Source organism: Phalangium opilio, unplaced genomic scaffold (genome assembly GCF_054372755.1).
Source record: "Phalangium opilio isolate 3A_F unplaced genomic scaffold, DU_Popi_V2 ptg000048l_1, whole genome shotgun sequence".
In the NCBI taxonomy this organism is placed as follows: Eukaryota; Metazoa; Arthropoda; class Arachnida; order Opiliones; family Phalangiidae; genus Phalangium; species Phalangium opilio.
The window spans coordinates 3,446,185-3,462,714 of record NW_028324170.1 but is presented as its reverse complement, the minus strand read 5'-3'; the positions used below and the strand labels follow the sequence as shown (position 1 = coordinate 3,462,714).

General features: G+C 34.9%; 1 long non-coding RNA gene across 1 annotated transcript; it reads left to right on the top strand.

Annotated features, from left to right (window-relative positions):
* The first annotated feature begins 13,281 nt into the window (after nucleotides 1-13,281).
* On the top strand, nucleotides 13,282-14,619 carry LOC149673744 (uncharacterized). The gene is made up of 3 exons (XR_016367025.1): nucleotides 13,282-13,559; nucleotides 13,899-13,976; nucleotides 14,084-14,619. It is a non-coding gene; the product is annotated as an uncharacterized LOC149673744 (long non-coding RNA).
* Nucleotides 14,620-16,530: the final 1,911 nt, after the last annotated feature.

Below are 16,530 nucleotides of genomic sequence, written 5' to 3'. Positions count from 1 at the left end.
AGTTAACCACGTGCCTTGATTTTAAATGAATGTACCTTTTAAAAACACACGCGCGCGCTTCAATGAAGAGGGTCAAAGGGCAATCAAATGCTTTGGTTTAAACTTTCAAGTATATAGGCCTATAGTACCGATATAAAGTTGTTTTCAAATTGAATTAAACTCCGCTCCAATTGGCAATACTGGATATCTATTTGCCTAAGATCTTTTCAGAGGTTTGTGACCTTTTTCATCAAACTAAAATATATTTTAATAACTTAGCAGTTTTCAAAAACTAATTTAAAATTAGGTATATCAAAACGCCGGATCCTAAATTTTCATCGAAAGAGCGAGAGGTGTATATAGTTTGAAGGCATCTTGTCGTTTACGTAAAGTGATTTTTGACATAAACAAAATTAGATATTGGGAAAACAAGGTCCTTCGTCTATAGCTACAGCGTAGTCCGAGAAGATAACTTTGACAGGAAAGGCGTGCAAGCCTTGGCTTTTAAGCAACCCCAACTTTTTAATAAGCTAAAAATCTTGCTTGTCCGAACCGATCTTATATATATATAAGTCTGCTAATGTCAATATTTGCCTCGGAGAACCCTAGTTGTGTAGACAGGCTCAAAAAGATTGTAATTTGAAAAGTCTTCAAGGCTGTTACATCACAAAAAGGGTTACTATCCTAAACCCATTGGGATTAGGCTTAGCTGGCTGTATCACTGGACGATGCATTTTTTAGAATCATCTATTTAACGACAACGAATTTAAACTTAACGATAATTAAAATCAGGGATAGGTTTAATTTTAGAAGTAGGAATGGAGAACAGAGTAATCAGGGCGCGCGTCAGTCCCGGACCCCCTTCCAAGAAGAGGCGGGTCATAGCGACATTTTTCGTCGTCCCCGTCAGCAACGTCATCAAAACGTTGTTTAAGTGAGCCAATAAAATAATTTAAAATTTTCTTTACGTGTTGGAGGGAGGGGCTCTATACTGGGCTATGAGTGGGGCTGAAGTAAATACTAACCGTTCTCCATTCCTGCTTCTAAAATTTGATCTATCCCTGTTAAAATACAGATGGAACTTGGTTATAGTTTTTTAAACTCAAATTACCATAAATTTCGCAAGGTATTTTTGGAAAATATTTCGTACAGAGAAGTGACCCCTAAAGATGGAAGATGGAGATGAAGAGATTGTAAGAGGATAGTACGTTCATCTTTCCCTCAATAAAGAAAGAGTATCCCTTTGAAATGAGGTTAAAGGGTCTCATACACGATATCCTATGAGACCGTGGAATCTTACAGGATATTTCTTTGTAATAACGGTATTCACGAGCAAGGGGATTATTCTAAATATAATTTCAGAACTCACTAGTGTTTTAAGCTAGGCATGTAAAAAATTAGAATGTATTTCTGGTATGTTAAGTTCAATTTCAAGAAAATTATGAATTACTTTCAAAGTAATAAATGATGTTTTTCCCTATGCTAATTTGGTCTCAAAAATTATTTCATCTCATTTTGTTTATCTTCTTTAAAAATAAAAGTACATGGTCATACTATAAATCCCACAGCGTGTACGGGGGTCTTTAGAGTGGCGATCGCTCTCTCCATCGGACAAACGGAAGCCCAAGAGGAGATCGGGAGAGGAAAAGATGGAGAGGATAAACTGACAGTTGTCGGAAAAAGAGAGATTAGAAATCATCAATGTCTCTGACAAGCAGCTTTTCCCGAACCAACCAAAGTGGGCCAATACACTTTGATGACAACGCTATATTTACAGTAAAGAAATCACACACAAAAAGTTTCATCCATTCCGTAGATGTGACGTCATTCATTTAATAAATTCCGTTATGTCTTCCTTATTTTAGATACGACGTTATGCGATGGTAAACATGTTTATTTTGTTTTCAAGAAATTTCTTTTTTAAAAAGATTTTTTGACAGTTATAGATTGAGTGGTAATTAAGAATAGGGAAATATTTACCGCGACTAATTTAATTATAAGGGTATTTTTAGGGTTATATATTGAAGATTATGCGGCGAAAACTAGACTCGTACATCGTTCCCCGCTTTCCCTTTATTAACGGATTGATCGCGAACAGAACTTAAGGGATTCTAAGAAGCTGAGAGAGGAAATACCTCTCATCCAAAAATCGATCGCTTCTGACTGAAGGAAAGCTTCTTAACGACATCTTTTACCAACTTAACTTTAATTTTTTAAATTACGTATGTAAAATTTAATTTGGATGTATAATTTTGTCAATGAAATTTACTATCATAATTCTAATTTAATCCAATTTAATTTAGTATTAAATGTTACGTTAGTTTAAGTTTTCTTCAACAGATAGAGTTACAGTCTTTAGAAGTTAAAAGTTTTAACTCAAGAAAACAAAGTCTTACCATTATTATTATCTTTTATTAATTATTTTAAAAATTGAATAGCGTTTCCTGTAAGATTGCTTTGCCGTGAACACCGGTGTGTTGCGGGTAAACCCTTTCTACAGGCGTTTTTCCTGGCCCGGACGGGGGCGTTAGCAACATCCGCTCGTCTTTCCCACATTTTTGATAAGGAGGTGGCCGGCTGTCCTCTCTGTGGGGAGGTCTTAGAGGACATCGAGCATGTAGTGCTGTTTTGTCCGGCCCTGGCACAAGCAAGAGCCCCGTACCTGAGGTTTGGGCCCATTACCCTGGCGGATAGCCTATCTCTCGGGGATAGGTCAAATATGGAAGTCATAACTATCACAAAAAGTATTTTAGCCAATTGGGCGAAATTGCGCCTTCTCTGCCCCATGCCCTATTAAAGGATTGAATCATATGTCGATCAGCTGTCATTGTACATAATTGTAAATAGTTTTCTTGTTGACTTTGTAACGTGTAAATATTAATTTAGTGTTTTTTTATTGTACGACATTTAATGCTTTGTTTTAGTTTTTTTTATTTTCGGACCTGTGAACCCACGTTAGAGGGTTCCTCCCTGTTCCAAAAGGGATTTGTAATCAAAAGGGTCAATAAACCATTCATTCATTCATAACCAAATCTCTCTTCGAAAAATGGGCAAATGCTCGCCTCCAGCGCCCCCCTTAACCTGTTCTGTGATTTGGTGGTATATTGTCGTCATAAAGAGTTATTTTGTTTAGTATACTTTCATAATTTTGTTGTAGTTTATTTAAATTTTTCTGGACCTGTGAACCCAAATAAGAGGGTTCCTCCCTGTTACAAAAGGGATTGTAATTTTTCAAGGGTCAATAAATCATTCATTCATTCATAGGATTAACATGGGCTTGAAAACCCCTAGATGTTGGCTTACTTTTAAATTTTACAAATTTAGTATTTCATAAGTAAAAGCATAAGTAACATAATAACTACAAGTCTGACTTACACCGAAGCTCGAGTAAATAAATAAAATATTAAAAACATCCTCTAGATTAACATGTCCTTTTTTACATATCACTTTGAAGGGTCATAACAGCCCTACTTCTTTCCTTTCCATGGATAATAAAGAAATACTAGGGGCTCCTTTAAACGAACTGAAAAAAAGGAAATTAAAAAAAATCAAAACTCTAAATACATAAGTATATAAATTTGCATATAAGTACACCTCAAAATATGTATAGCCACAAAAAAGGCACAGACATTAAAGGTATATATATATTAATCTTTGAAAATAAAAAAATTGTATAAAACGCTCAAAGGTTGATCCAAAGTCCCACCCACCACTAATGGGTTTCAAAGGATGGGTTGATCCCTGTGCTAAAGATGCAGCCTGGATAAAAGAAGTCCAAGAGCAGAGAAGAGGGGGAGAGAGATGATGACTGGACGGAAGACATTAATCTTTGCCGGAAGAAAAGGACACGTAGTCAAACCCCCTCCAGGAACCCCCTTGGCATAAAAAGGACAGCCTAAAAAGCCTAGAAAGTAATTTCAACTCCCAACCTCTTGGGGGAGGAGGGGGGTTGTACAAATTATACCCCCCTTGATAATAAAAACGTCAGGAAACTTGAAAGAAATTGAGCCTAAATTGATTACACCAGGACTCTGAGACTCAGGATGGTGGGACACTACAGGGTCTAAGAATGGTGGCCGATAGAAGTTAATAGACCATTAGAAATTTGTTAGCTTGTTTTTTTCAACAACAATCAAAGCTTCATGGCCTGATCATTCAGAGCTTCGTTAAGCCTTGGTCAGGTCAATTGTATTGTTTGTAATTGTACCGAGTCCGAGGTTACCGGGAAGCCAACGGGGTACATCAAGGACAACCACCGGAAGCTTACAAAAGAAAACCGACGTGATTCTTTGACCTTTAGCCTTTGTTGCATCGTTTTGATTGAATTAAGGTTTCTTTAGGCTTTCATTTAATTACTAAGCCTATTTCGAGGGGCTCGTTTCACTCTGCTTTAAAACATATTTCAAATCTAAATCGTACGGTAGAAATAAAATATTTGAAAAATTGTTTACGCTTGAAAAAAAACTATATAACAGTAATGGAAGGGAATTGGGCTCCAAAACCTCCGAATTTCGGGGCCTTTTATGAGTAATGTTTCGTATAAAAGAGTCCGAAAGCGACATTGTCGTTAGAACTACGTAGAAAACTTTCTCCTCTGACATATCTTCTTTCGCGCCAAACTTAAGTAGTACAAAAAAATGAGACAAAGGCTTAGCCTTAGTTGTTATGTAGAAAATGCGTATCAAATGTATAAATAAAATGTATTTCAGTATTTCAGACTGTTTTCCGGAAAACGGAGTTCCAGTTTTGCATATTTCAAATTGATAAGGGTTTTATTTATTTAAAAATAAGCGTTAGAGCGTATAGATTCCTAAGCCTAATCGGCTTGAAACTGAAAATAAAAAGACGGGAGAAAACTTAAGCCTAATTCTAAGAAGTAAACAAGTAACAGTGAGTAAATATACGATTGGTTGGAGAGGTAATATCAATATTTGACATATTTTGATTGGTTGACGCCATTAAAACGTCATCGAACTTTACAGTAGCGGCTATACTACTAGTAAAGAGTGCTTGACATAAATCAAAGCGATATAAATACAAAAGTATATCCGGAAAAAATTAATATGCCAATCAAATTGAGTATTTTAAAAGGTAATATACGAAATATTACTTTTATTTCAAAACTCAGCTTTCTAGCAGTCAACAACGAGTCAACAAGCCACATATTGAAATATAAAGAAATATCATCTTGACGAGTCATATAGTGTTTTAGCGCCTTAGAACCCTTGACAATCATTCATTCCCATAGAAAACTCTGAGAGAAAATTCATCCATAATTCAAGCCGCTTAGACACTATATAGAAACCACCGATGGCCTGCCATTATTACCCACACTAAGCTAAGTTTACTGAAGACGCGGTTTCAAAAACTGTCGAATGAAAAATAAAAATAAAGTAAATGCCAATCAAGAACATCACAGCGATATTTATTTTTTTTTTTTTTTTGAAAAGCGATTTTCAATCCAAAACTAAATTTTGGAAACTATATATTCTGCTGATAAAAATATACACCAATATTTCATCCCGTATAGAAACAACAACGAATCAAATGTTTATTTATAAAATATATTGCGAGAGACTACTGACTTTGCAAACGTCCACAATTTCCAAGATCTTTGTAACTGTAAGTAACCCGGTTTTAAATTTATTGCAAATCTCAGGATATCCGGTACTGAGAGTTGAATGTTTAACAAAAGGTTTTAAACGATGTAGGCCTGGCTCTACTATTAAAAAAAAATCCTAAAGTTTACGCTGAAAGCTTTTAAAGTATGGCGTTTTCACGACTAAATATTTTCCCAACTACTAATATAAATACATGAACGGATAGTAGACATTCCGCTCTACAAAATGGCGTTGTCAAAATTGGCGTATCATCACTACTTCCGGAGATATAGCCAAAAAATTAATAAAAAAATGAAACATTCTTAAAACGTTGGAACTTGATTTTGAGGTTAATTCCCAAACATACCACGTCAATTAGGGGATGTTCTCTAATCTCAGACGGCTTTAAGAGCGGCGTGGTTTAAAGAATACCACTAAGCCTAATTCCCAAAGGGCCACTCAGAATATCACAGTCTCAATGAGTAAAAAAAGAGGGAATTCTTCAGGGAAAAAAACAGTAGCTAAGCCTTGGTGTATGTCACGGTACTTCTGCGAAAACTATACGGTCTCGCGGCTCTTGTCAGTTGCTTTTTCTTTAAAGGGAGAATGATATGGATTTATATTGAAAATAACATTACTAACTAAACTTAATTTACCAATAAAAAAACAAAAACTTCATAAGTTATGTTCCATAAGTTTGTCACTGGTTTACAAACTGGAGCTTGCCATGAATTGAGGGAGGTAGGTCAGAGATTCGAGGTAAAGAGACACCTGGTGAGGCACTGTCAAAGGCTTAGTAATGCAGACTAAATAGGAATATGAACTGCAAAATTAACCTAGTGTAGCCATCAATTCTCGCTTGTCGTTCTCGAACTAGCTCCAGCTGTAAGTCTCTAGCATTACGAAGTATAGGTAGTGTTATACTTATGGAACATATCTTATAAACTTATGGTAATACGGTCCTACCACCCAGCCTTTTTGGAACACCTTGTACAGAATTTCAAAAGGTTAATTTCATTTTCTCTTTAAGACAGGATATAGAGGGACCATGTCATACTTCTAGGCAAGACTTAGGAACCCTAATCCGACTTATAGAGACAGTGCATGGTGCGATGATTCGAGTGGACAAGAAAAAGAAAGTAACTCAGTTTCGATAGGGTTAGGATCTCGCGCCACTGATAATCCTTGCAGACAGCTTTTTAAGGTTTATAAGGAACTGTTATAACCCTAAGGCATTATATAAGGCCTTACATTGTAGCCATAATACCATGCACCATAAAGGTGTAAATACTGTTAATAGAATTCAAAATTCATTGTAATATTTATAAATATGAAAAATCATTCGAATGTATAAAATATATCATAAATAATTTATTAATAAATTTGGACTTGGTATGAAAAAAAAAAAAAGAAAACGTCCATTGAAAATTTTTTTATTGAATAATTTTACAGCATTCTGAATGGTTCGAAATGAATTTCAATGTTTTCTGAATAAATTTGTTTAAAAAATATAAGTTTTCTCCAGTTTTTGGTATTAAACCTTCAACTTCCGACTGCCTTATGCCAAGTAAAAATTGCAGCGTAACAGATTTCGCTATATATCGCCTAGTTTTAGCGCTAACATAAGTAACTAATAACAATAAGTATGACACACTTTTGGAGAAGATTGCTACAATAAACGAAAAACTATATAGTTTTGATTGGCAACAAACTTATTTAACTGCAACAACGTATTTATTTTATCCAGTACCATATTTATTGTTATTAAGTTACTTATGTCGTTAACGGTCTAGAAGTTCTTTTGAAGTATAAATTGTAATAAAAATATACAATATTTACGAGGCGACTTCAAGCGCGGGAAAAAAATCGCTGATTATGACTCTATTAGCTTAACCCCTTCTATACAGAAACACGTGTGGTGTTAGGATTAAGTCGCCATTTTTTTGGTGTATATTATTTCGGTCTAACTCAGTTCAGTGACCATATTAAATTTATATAACCTAATGCGCCTGTTGACTGACACTGCAGTCAAAGGCGGGAATAACTTTAAAATTTATGCAAATTAGGGGTCAATCACAATATTTTACTTTAAATTAATCAATTTGATTCAATATAATTAGTTTTGTGTCTAACCACGCACAGGTAACGCATTTTAGAATTACCGTACTAGTGGTATAGTTAAAAAATAACGGGTCATTTAATTTTATTAAAGACAATTTTGGGAAATTAGGCTTAGGAGTAAAAACCTATATAAGCAAAGGTTCGATCATATTAAGCAGACATTTCTTAAGTTATAATAACAGATAACGTCTAATCAGCACTAAACCTAATTGCCTATAAGTCATAAAATTGTTCTAAATTGTCGATAAAGTCATAATATAACGGCGAGATTTTTGCATACGTAAATTTTTCCATGGTATTAAACCTAATTAGGGTTAAGCTTAGCTTTATTACAAGTGGTTATAGATAAGAGGAGATTCAAGCATTGTTCAAAAAATCGTTGGGTAAAAAAATCACCCCTTTTCAAAATCGTGACATGAGTTATGTCAAGAACGTATTAAAGTTACCATAAGAACATCGGAACAATATTAGTGATATGAAGTTGTAATTTTTCCATAATATGAGAGTGGTACTGAGAAGGGGAGGAGCTACGGGGACGTGACGTCAATAATGGTAGTCTAAATTGTATGGCCTGAGCTAATTAAAGACTTCCAATATGGTTGCCAAAACCGAGGTAAGAGATAGGAGGGTGTGACATCACAAGAAAATTCGTAGTAGCAGACTATAATGGGTATTTATTTATACGAATGGGGGTACCAGGATACGACGTTCTTATGGTAACCCGAATACGTTCTTGGTGGTTATGTTAGACATCTATCGAGAAAAAAAAGGTTTATAAAAATGGTGTTATGTAGGATGATGGCAGATTAAAATCTAAACGAGCTAAATCGTTATTAACAAAAGAACTTCTTAAAAAAGAACAGTTTTCAAATAAATTCAAAATGTCAAAATATAAAAATAAATTACGAATTATTCCCAGAAGTTTTTCTTTTTCCCACTTAACACCCACGATTCGCGAATTGATTCCACTTCAGATATAAAATAATCCCATCCTCTACAGGGTTAAGATTCGTGTTTCGATCAATGAAAACCTCCAAAACTCATATTTGAAATCACTTGACCACGCGGGTGGTTAAAAAAAAAGAGCAATTTATATTTCTCGATGCGTTCGACTTGAAAATCGAAGTCGAAAACAAGAATTTCTTTCCGCAATTGTGAACTGAATCGAATTTTCGATAAACATTCGACCGAGATTAAAACCGATACTCCGTTATTTCAAACGTAACCCTTAACCCCTAACCCACAAAGAAGACTAACGCCAATAACTCCTGTCAGTGTGTATTAAACCGTATCATTCCCATACACTAACTTACAATTTACAGTCAGTTAAAGTTGTCATTATATTCCATTGTTTCGCTAAAAACGAAATAATCTTTTGTTTCCGAGCGATTACGTTACAGTTTAGGAGCATTTTTAACCAACAGCCTGGTTTAGAGTTTAGACCAAGGCTTAATATTAAGCCTAAATGACGTTTATATTATAACAAATGAGGTAACATTTTTCACGGATAATATGAATGATTTTCTTATTGAATCTCATGTTTTTTAGACCTATTTTTGAAAGTAGGTTATTTCTGATTCAATAAATGTATTATATCAGTTTACATTTTAACAAAACGAGGGGTTAGTCAGTCTGATATTCCCTGTACGCATCGATTATTGGTTATAAGAATCTTTGTAATTGGAGTAACTCGTCCCTCGGTTTAAAGCGATAAAGTTACGCGTAAGCGTTATTGAATTAGTTAACATCAAAAATAGGCCATAGTAGATCAAATTGCATCATTGTTACAAGTGTTCAAAATTTGCTAAGCCTAAATATTATTAGCACAGTCGCGGGGATTCCTATAGAAAGGTCAAAGGTTAGAATTTAGTTTCTTTAAATCCTATATTGTAATCTAAAAATGCTAGCTGCTATTGTTTTACGTCTAGAAAATGTATCGTATAACCAACCATAAGTAACTAATAATAATAAGTATGACACTTGCCATTGATTAAGTGCATTTCTTAAGAAATTAAGCTTTTGTCTTAAAAAAGGGTGAGGAGTAGCTCTAAAACAATATGATATTACTAACTCATTGGTGTTTATATTTATTGGTTCTGCCTTTTAACCTCTATAGGGGTTAATTGCTTCTAGGAAATCTAGTTTTCATCTTGGCAAAAAATTAAACCGCATTCTTGGAAACGCATTTCATACTTATTATTGTTACTTTACTTATATAGGGCTAACATAGTTTTAGGTTAAACGATAGGTTACTGTTTGTTTTGCTTGGAGAAAAGGCCAACAACTTCTTTGAAACGAAAAACGATTTATTTTGGGAAAAGAAAAACTTTTCCTTAAGAATGCGTGTGTAAGTGATAGGAGATATCAAAAGACCAAGGCCCGAAAAACTAAACCAGAAGACGAGTGACTTAGAAGTTTCAACTAGATATATTTTACTTATCCTTCGTTGAGCTTCAACTCGTCTCGGAGGGAGCTAGATAGCTCTTAGCAAAGGCTAACACTACTAAAACACAACTATAAGTCTCGTCCTTCAAATCTTTAAACCCCTTTTAGGAAGGAAATAGACAGTTTAAGCTAACCCTAAAAATAATACGTCGAGACCAACTTTTACAAATTTCATAGGAAAATTGTAGTGAATAGATCTAGATGTTACTGGCGTTTTGGGTATTGTTTCTGATTTGTTGGCACTTCGAATTTGTTCAGTTTCGACGCCATAACTCAAAAATGGAGAGAAATTAACGTTTTCTTGTCAAGCAAACCTGTGTTCGAATCGCCCCTACCTTCCATCTACTTAAGTACTATTTTCTTTGAACAAATCAACCGTCTAGACGCTGAAACCGAACGTCGGACGTCAAGATCTCGTTCGTATCCAACTGAGAACACAGTGTTCAGACTAGGAAAATGGAGGATTCATACCATTTACACAAGGAGGCCAGACTCCCTGGTGGAGTCAAAAGCCTGGCCTCCTTATGTAAATGGTTGGAATGAATCCTCCTATTCTTAAAACTATGTTCACGATCTTTAAGGATAGCTTAACGTATCTATTATCTCTCGCGCCTTTCTCCTTTGAAAATTGAAACAAGCCATCTGGGATAAAAGAAATCAAAGCACCCAACTTTGAAAATAAATTCCCTAAAAATATAGAATACAATCTCTTCCAAGTGTTAAAACTCGTAAATATCTTTTTGCATTAATACGTCACCAAGGTCTAAACGCTTGTTAATACAATGACGTCACAAATAAATAACCACCGTAAATAACAGTTCCCCCCCCAATCAATATCACATGACCTACTCTAATTTCCGACCCGAATAACAAATCAAATATTTCACAATCACGATTCACCCACCGTGATATGGAAATTGTGAGGTACCACGCTAAACAAAATTATCCATTTAATTAGGTAAAAACAATTTAATTCGTCCACTGTAAACGGTGGAATAAACAATTATGGTAACAGTCCATAAACAGCTACCCTCTACACTATTCGCGAGAGCTAATTGAACCAGTCGGCTAAGAACAAAGTAGGTCCGATACTAAAAATGTAGTGGCAAATTTAGCGGAAACCTATTTTAAAAATCAGAGCATCAAAAAATGACTGTACGATTTTTGTTTCGAAAGCGAAATTAAGTTAAATTATCCCAGGGCGTTCCATTGTTACAGTACGCTTTGAGTCAGACGAGTCTCTAGTCTTCAAACCAAGGACCACTCTTAAAGACCACTAATTAGTAAAAGTACCAGCACCGAAGTAACTAATTAACGAGGTAGGGAGGTTTTCTTGATTGTGTGTGTAGCGTATACAGCAGCGGAGAACCGCTCAGAAATTGGTTTCTTTTGATCCTAAAAGATTAAAGATGGACGCTCTCTCTTGGACCTCTTTCATCGTCGTAATGGTTCTAACGACCTTACTGAGGTAAGATTAATAAGTTAAATACCCACTCGCTATTCACTATACTCGTAATTAAAACAAACTTAATGCAAATGGTTAATTAATAACAATAAGGAAATAAAACTGTACCTTAATCGGTATAAATACTCTTTCATTGTACCAAGAAGTTAATTAATGATTAAGTATTTAACGAGAAAGACATATACTATCAAAAATAAATAGAAATAATATGCAGAAAGTGAAGGTTGTTAAGTAGTAGTGCCCAGTATGATGTTCACGACGTACTCCAAGTCTTGATCTCGTTCATAATTACGTATTTTCAGTTTGAATTCAATTGCCATGGCTAAACCCAGCTCAACAACTCTTCCCTGGGACGTTTCTGATGGCAATGAGACTTATATTGAAACCATGGTAGTTCGGGCTTACCAATTTGGACCACCTGGACCTCCTCCACCCTTTGGTCCACCTGGTGGTCCAGGAATGCCACCCGGAGTACCTCCAGGACCATACGGACCAGGGGGTGGCCCTTACGGTGGTCAAAACCCTTGCAGAATGGACCCATTAGCTTGCACGAGGGATCCGTACCTCAACAGATACTACAATAACAGCCAATCATTGAGGATTTCCACCGTGACGTCACTCTTATCCGTTTTACTAGCCATTAGGATGATTCTATCTTGAGTTTATTATCGTTAATTATTTTAATGAATGTTTTTATAAATTATTATAAATTTCAATTATTCCAGTCTGAGAGTTCATCTCATTTCTACTATGCTTTTAGTTAAATAAAAGATACGTTAGAATTGCATGTGGAACACTAAGAGTGACACGAACTTCATGGTGGAAAATAATAACATATTTAATCGTGAATGTGTAATAATAATATTCTATTGTTTATCTCCCTTTTGTTTGTTTTCTTTTTTTGTATTTTATAAATAAAAATATGAACAAAATAAAAGTGTGTATTTTTCAAGGTAAAGTGTCAAAGCAAATATTTCGGTACCGAGTGACCTCCAGACGTTTACGTACACGTTTTCCCTTCAATTCCTTCAAACCCTTTAATATATTACATACGGATCCTTGACGTTTGACGTTCACGTTATAAATAATTTGCTAAAACTCCACACAACAATTGAAATTATTGATATTGGAAAACGTTTCGATTTGGTAGCAGTTCATCTACACACAATATTCGGGTGTGGGGCCAAACCGGAAACGGAAATTAATTTCTCCAAAGAGAAAAAACAAACTGATTTCCTATTGATATTTACGACACTAATTAATATTAACAAAATTATCAACCTTCTTCGCAATATACAGGGTGTTTCTGATAAGTCTGCATCCATAAATTAAGGGGGACGTTCTTTGGGAAATAAATTTTGAGTCGAAAATGTAACTTTTATCTATCGCCATTTTGATGCCCTGTTTTCGAGTTAAGATTGGATTAAGCATTTTACGGATGACCCCTTAAATTCAATTAAGAAACTGAAAGACAATGATTTATAATTAAATTAAAAGGTCGTCCCTAAAGCACTCTAACTCGAAAACAGTGCCCCTTAGGACAATCAAAATGGAGATAGAAGTTACATTTTCGACTTAAAATCGAGCACCCAAAGAACATCCCCCTTAATTTATGGATGCAGACTTATCAGAAGCACCCTGTATTCTATAATATTTATTTTTGTGAATAAAATGCGATGTTTTTCCGCAAATTCACGTATACATATACGTTCGTCTAAAGTCCTTAAAATTAAATAAAACCGCCCAAAATATTACTCAGCACGAACTTATGGAAGAATGATAACCCAAAAATAAATACCCAACATAAAGTTAAACTCGATAAAATAAGTTTCATTACGAAATAGAATTTCGTTGCGCAACTATTACGTTATAGCTTGCAAAAACAAAAAAGAAGTTAAATAAAGTTTCTAACAAATTTCTTCACTTTCGTCTCCGATTCCGACAAGAACGTAAGTTAAAGATTTTATGATACACTGTGTTGCAGGCTCTGTGTTCTATGGGAAATCAATTTTGAGTCCAAAATGTTTTATTACATTTTTCCCTAAAGACCACCGTTTACAAGTTATGATTAGAGAGTTTTATTGATGATCCGATTAAATAAATTAGAAAATAGAAACCATCGTCTTTAAGTTTCTTACTTAAATTTAAGGGGTCATCCGTAAAACACAAGTCGAAACAACTTGTAAACATTGTCCCTTATTGCAAAATATCATAGAAAAATTACATTTATGACTCAAAAATCGTCCCCTGTATAAATAATTTCAAAATTTCGTAATTTTCTATTACAGATATTTTTCATCTATAATTTTTACATTTAAAATGAAAATTTTAACCCTGGCAATTATTGGAATTCTGCTCGTGACATAGTAAGTGACCTTTATTCGTTATTTGTCAAATAGCGCGTAAAGGCAAATCTGAACCTTATAATTTTTTTAATTATCATTATTATTAAAATTAATTAATAAAAAACTAGCGTATGTCCGAGAGTTATAATTAGCCGAATTAAACGAACATGGAGTCCAATTAAACCTCCGCCAAAATACGGGAATCATTTGCAATACGATGGAAGCAACGGCGAAATTTTAAACAACCCATACTTTTCACCATACACTAATCCTTGCACCAGCGATCCATTCCCATGCAAAAAATAAATAAACATTTTATCAACATAATATATACGGATATCAAAATACACTTGTAATAACTGTACTAGCAATATATTTCAATATAGATAATAAAAATAATATACGGAGGAGAAAGTCTACCGCGTATTTGTTCAATTATTCGTTAGGCCTAATGCATTTATTTGTACAACCATAACCAAGTCATATTTTCTTTGCAAAACATTGGTCGCAAACACACACCAGTATAAACCTAATAGAGAATTGTCACTCCGCGTTATCTTCCCCTCAGAGCATAATATAGCCAAAGGTAAGTCACTGCCGGTTCTCTATAATATATACTAAGTGGTTTTCACTACGATAAATCATGCTAAGCCTATTTTCAGAATTTCGGGATAAATGAAGTTCCTTCAGACGAGGGGCTAATCACACCGATTAGGTGTAATGTCTTACGTTTAATCACTTGAGTAAAGTAGTTCTGACGTGTGAACAAAAGTTGGACAAGTTGAATCACCAAACTAAAAATTTATCACTGAACAATTTTTGCTGACTCAACTATTTGAGTCAAAAGTTGTACCGCCTGAAAAGGCCTTTAGACTTTTAAAGAATACGTCAAAAGTTGTACCGCCTGAAAAGGCCTTTAGACTTTTAAAGAATACGTCAAAAGTTGTACCGCCTGAAAAGGCCTTTAGACTTTTAAAGAATACGTCAAAAGTAATCCCCAAGGTGCAGCAGATACTTTAACAATTAATAAACTATTTTGAAAAGAAACGTTTTAAAGTGACATTAAGCCTGCCTAACGGTGTTTAGATGACATACTAGCCTAAATTTCAATTTCCGGAAATACCAGGAAAGAGAAGATGGTCCGAGAGAATTTAAAGAGAGAGGGAGAGAAAGAACTTTTTTAGGATTCTAGGAATTTTATCTGTGTGAGAAAAAATTCATTTTCTTAAAAAAAAGAAATAAAATTCCTTCTAAAAGAGGTTATTGTTAAAAATTCTCACCAAAGTGTCAGTGTCAGTTGACGTGGGTATTGAACGTAAAAAACCTTAGAGGGAGAATGAAATGACCAAAGATGAAACTTGTTTGCAACTCAAGTGTAAGCAAAGAGGGTAGACCCTCTTTGGTATAAGCAGTGAAGTTAGGGAAATGCATTATTTACTTCCCCCTCTCATAATCAGCTTCATTTAAACAGTCAAAAAATCCAGAATGACCTTGATATACAAATATCCTAATGTAGTGTACACCATGGTTTTTGTAATGTAAGCAGGGAGAATAGAGGTAAGAGTAAGATGGAGTGGTAATGATGATGGCGATCTGCGGCAATGAATGTCTCCCAGAGTACCTCGCGCACGCCCCTTCCTTGGTAGGCGATTTTTAAGGGCTGAGGATGTTGGGATGGGGGGTTTCTGCTCCATCCCTCTCTCCTTCAAGTTTCCTATCGCTATATAGGTTTTATCATAAGTTCATAAGATACGTTTCCATAAGTCAAAGACTTAGTACACACTAAATAAGAAAATGGACTGCAAAACCGAGTGTGGTCAATTCTCGCTTCTCGTTCTCGAACTAAGTAAGTCTCTGACATTACGAAGTATATTTAGTGTCATACTTACGGAATATCTCTTATAAACTTATGGTTTTTATAAGATCCATTCCAAAGGCATCAATAAATATCTCAAAGAAACCGAACCTAGATAAGAGTTAGGCCAAAATATCGATACATTTTTTTTAAGCCTTGGCTTTTTCTTTACGATTGTATTTCTTCAGGAGAAATCTATCGAGACGTTTCAATACTACCCCCTCCCTTTTTGCTAACGCGGTTAGGCTTAAGGTTTAGACTATAGAGAACTGAAGGCGCTATGATTTTTCACTAACACGGTTATACGTTTTAGAAAGGCCTTGGATCTATGGAAACCGACCATAACCATCTTTTGGGGTCGAATTGAATTCCATTCTCGGTATACATAGACGCGATGTCTATCGGGCAACCCGATCTGAAGATGAATGTTCCCGTTGAAACCGTCTGACAACCTCAGACATTTTGCATCGTTAATAAAAATTCCCCAAAGTTCTAGTAGAGGAACCAAAATCTAACCCTAAATCCAAGAAGAAGACTATACTGTATATGTGGCTGAAGATAACGTATAGCAGAAAGTTCATTCTCTATTATTGTACAAAATCACGTCATGGTATCGAACCACCAATTTTATTTTCGTGACAGGTCAGTCATTGTTGGCGTGGTAACACTTTTGAAACCGAAAAAATAGAGCAAAAGTAGACGAATTGACGTGACGTGTAG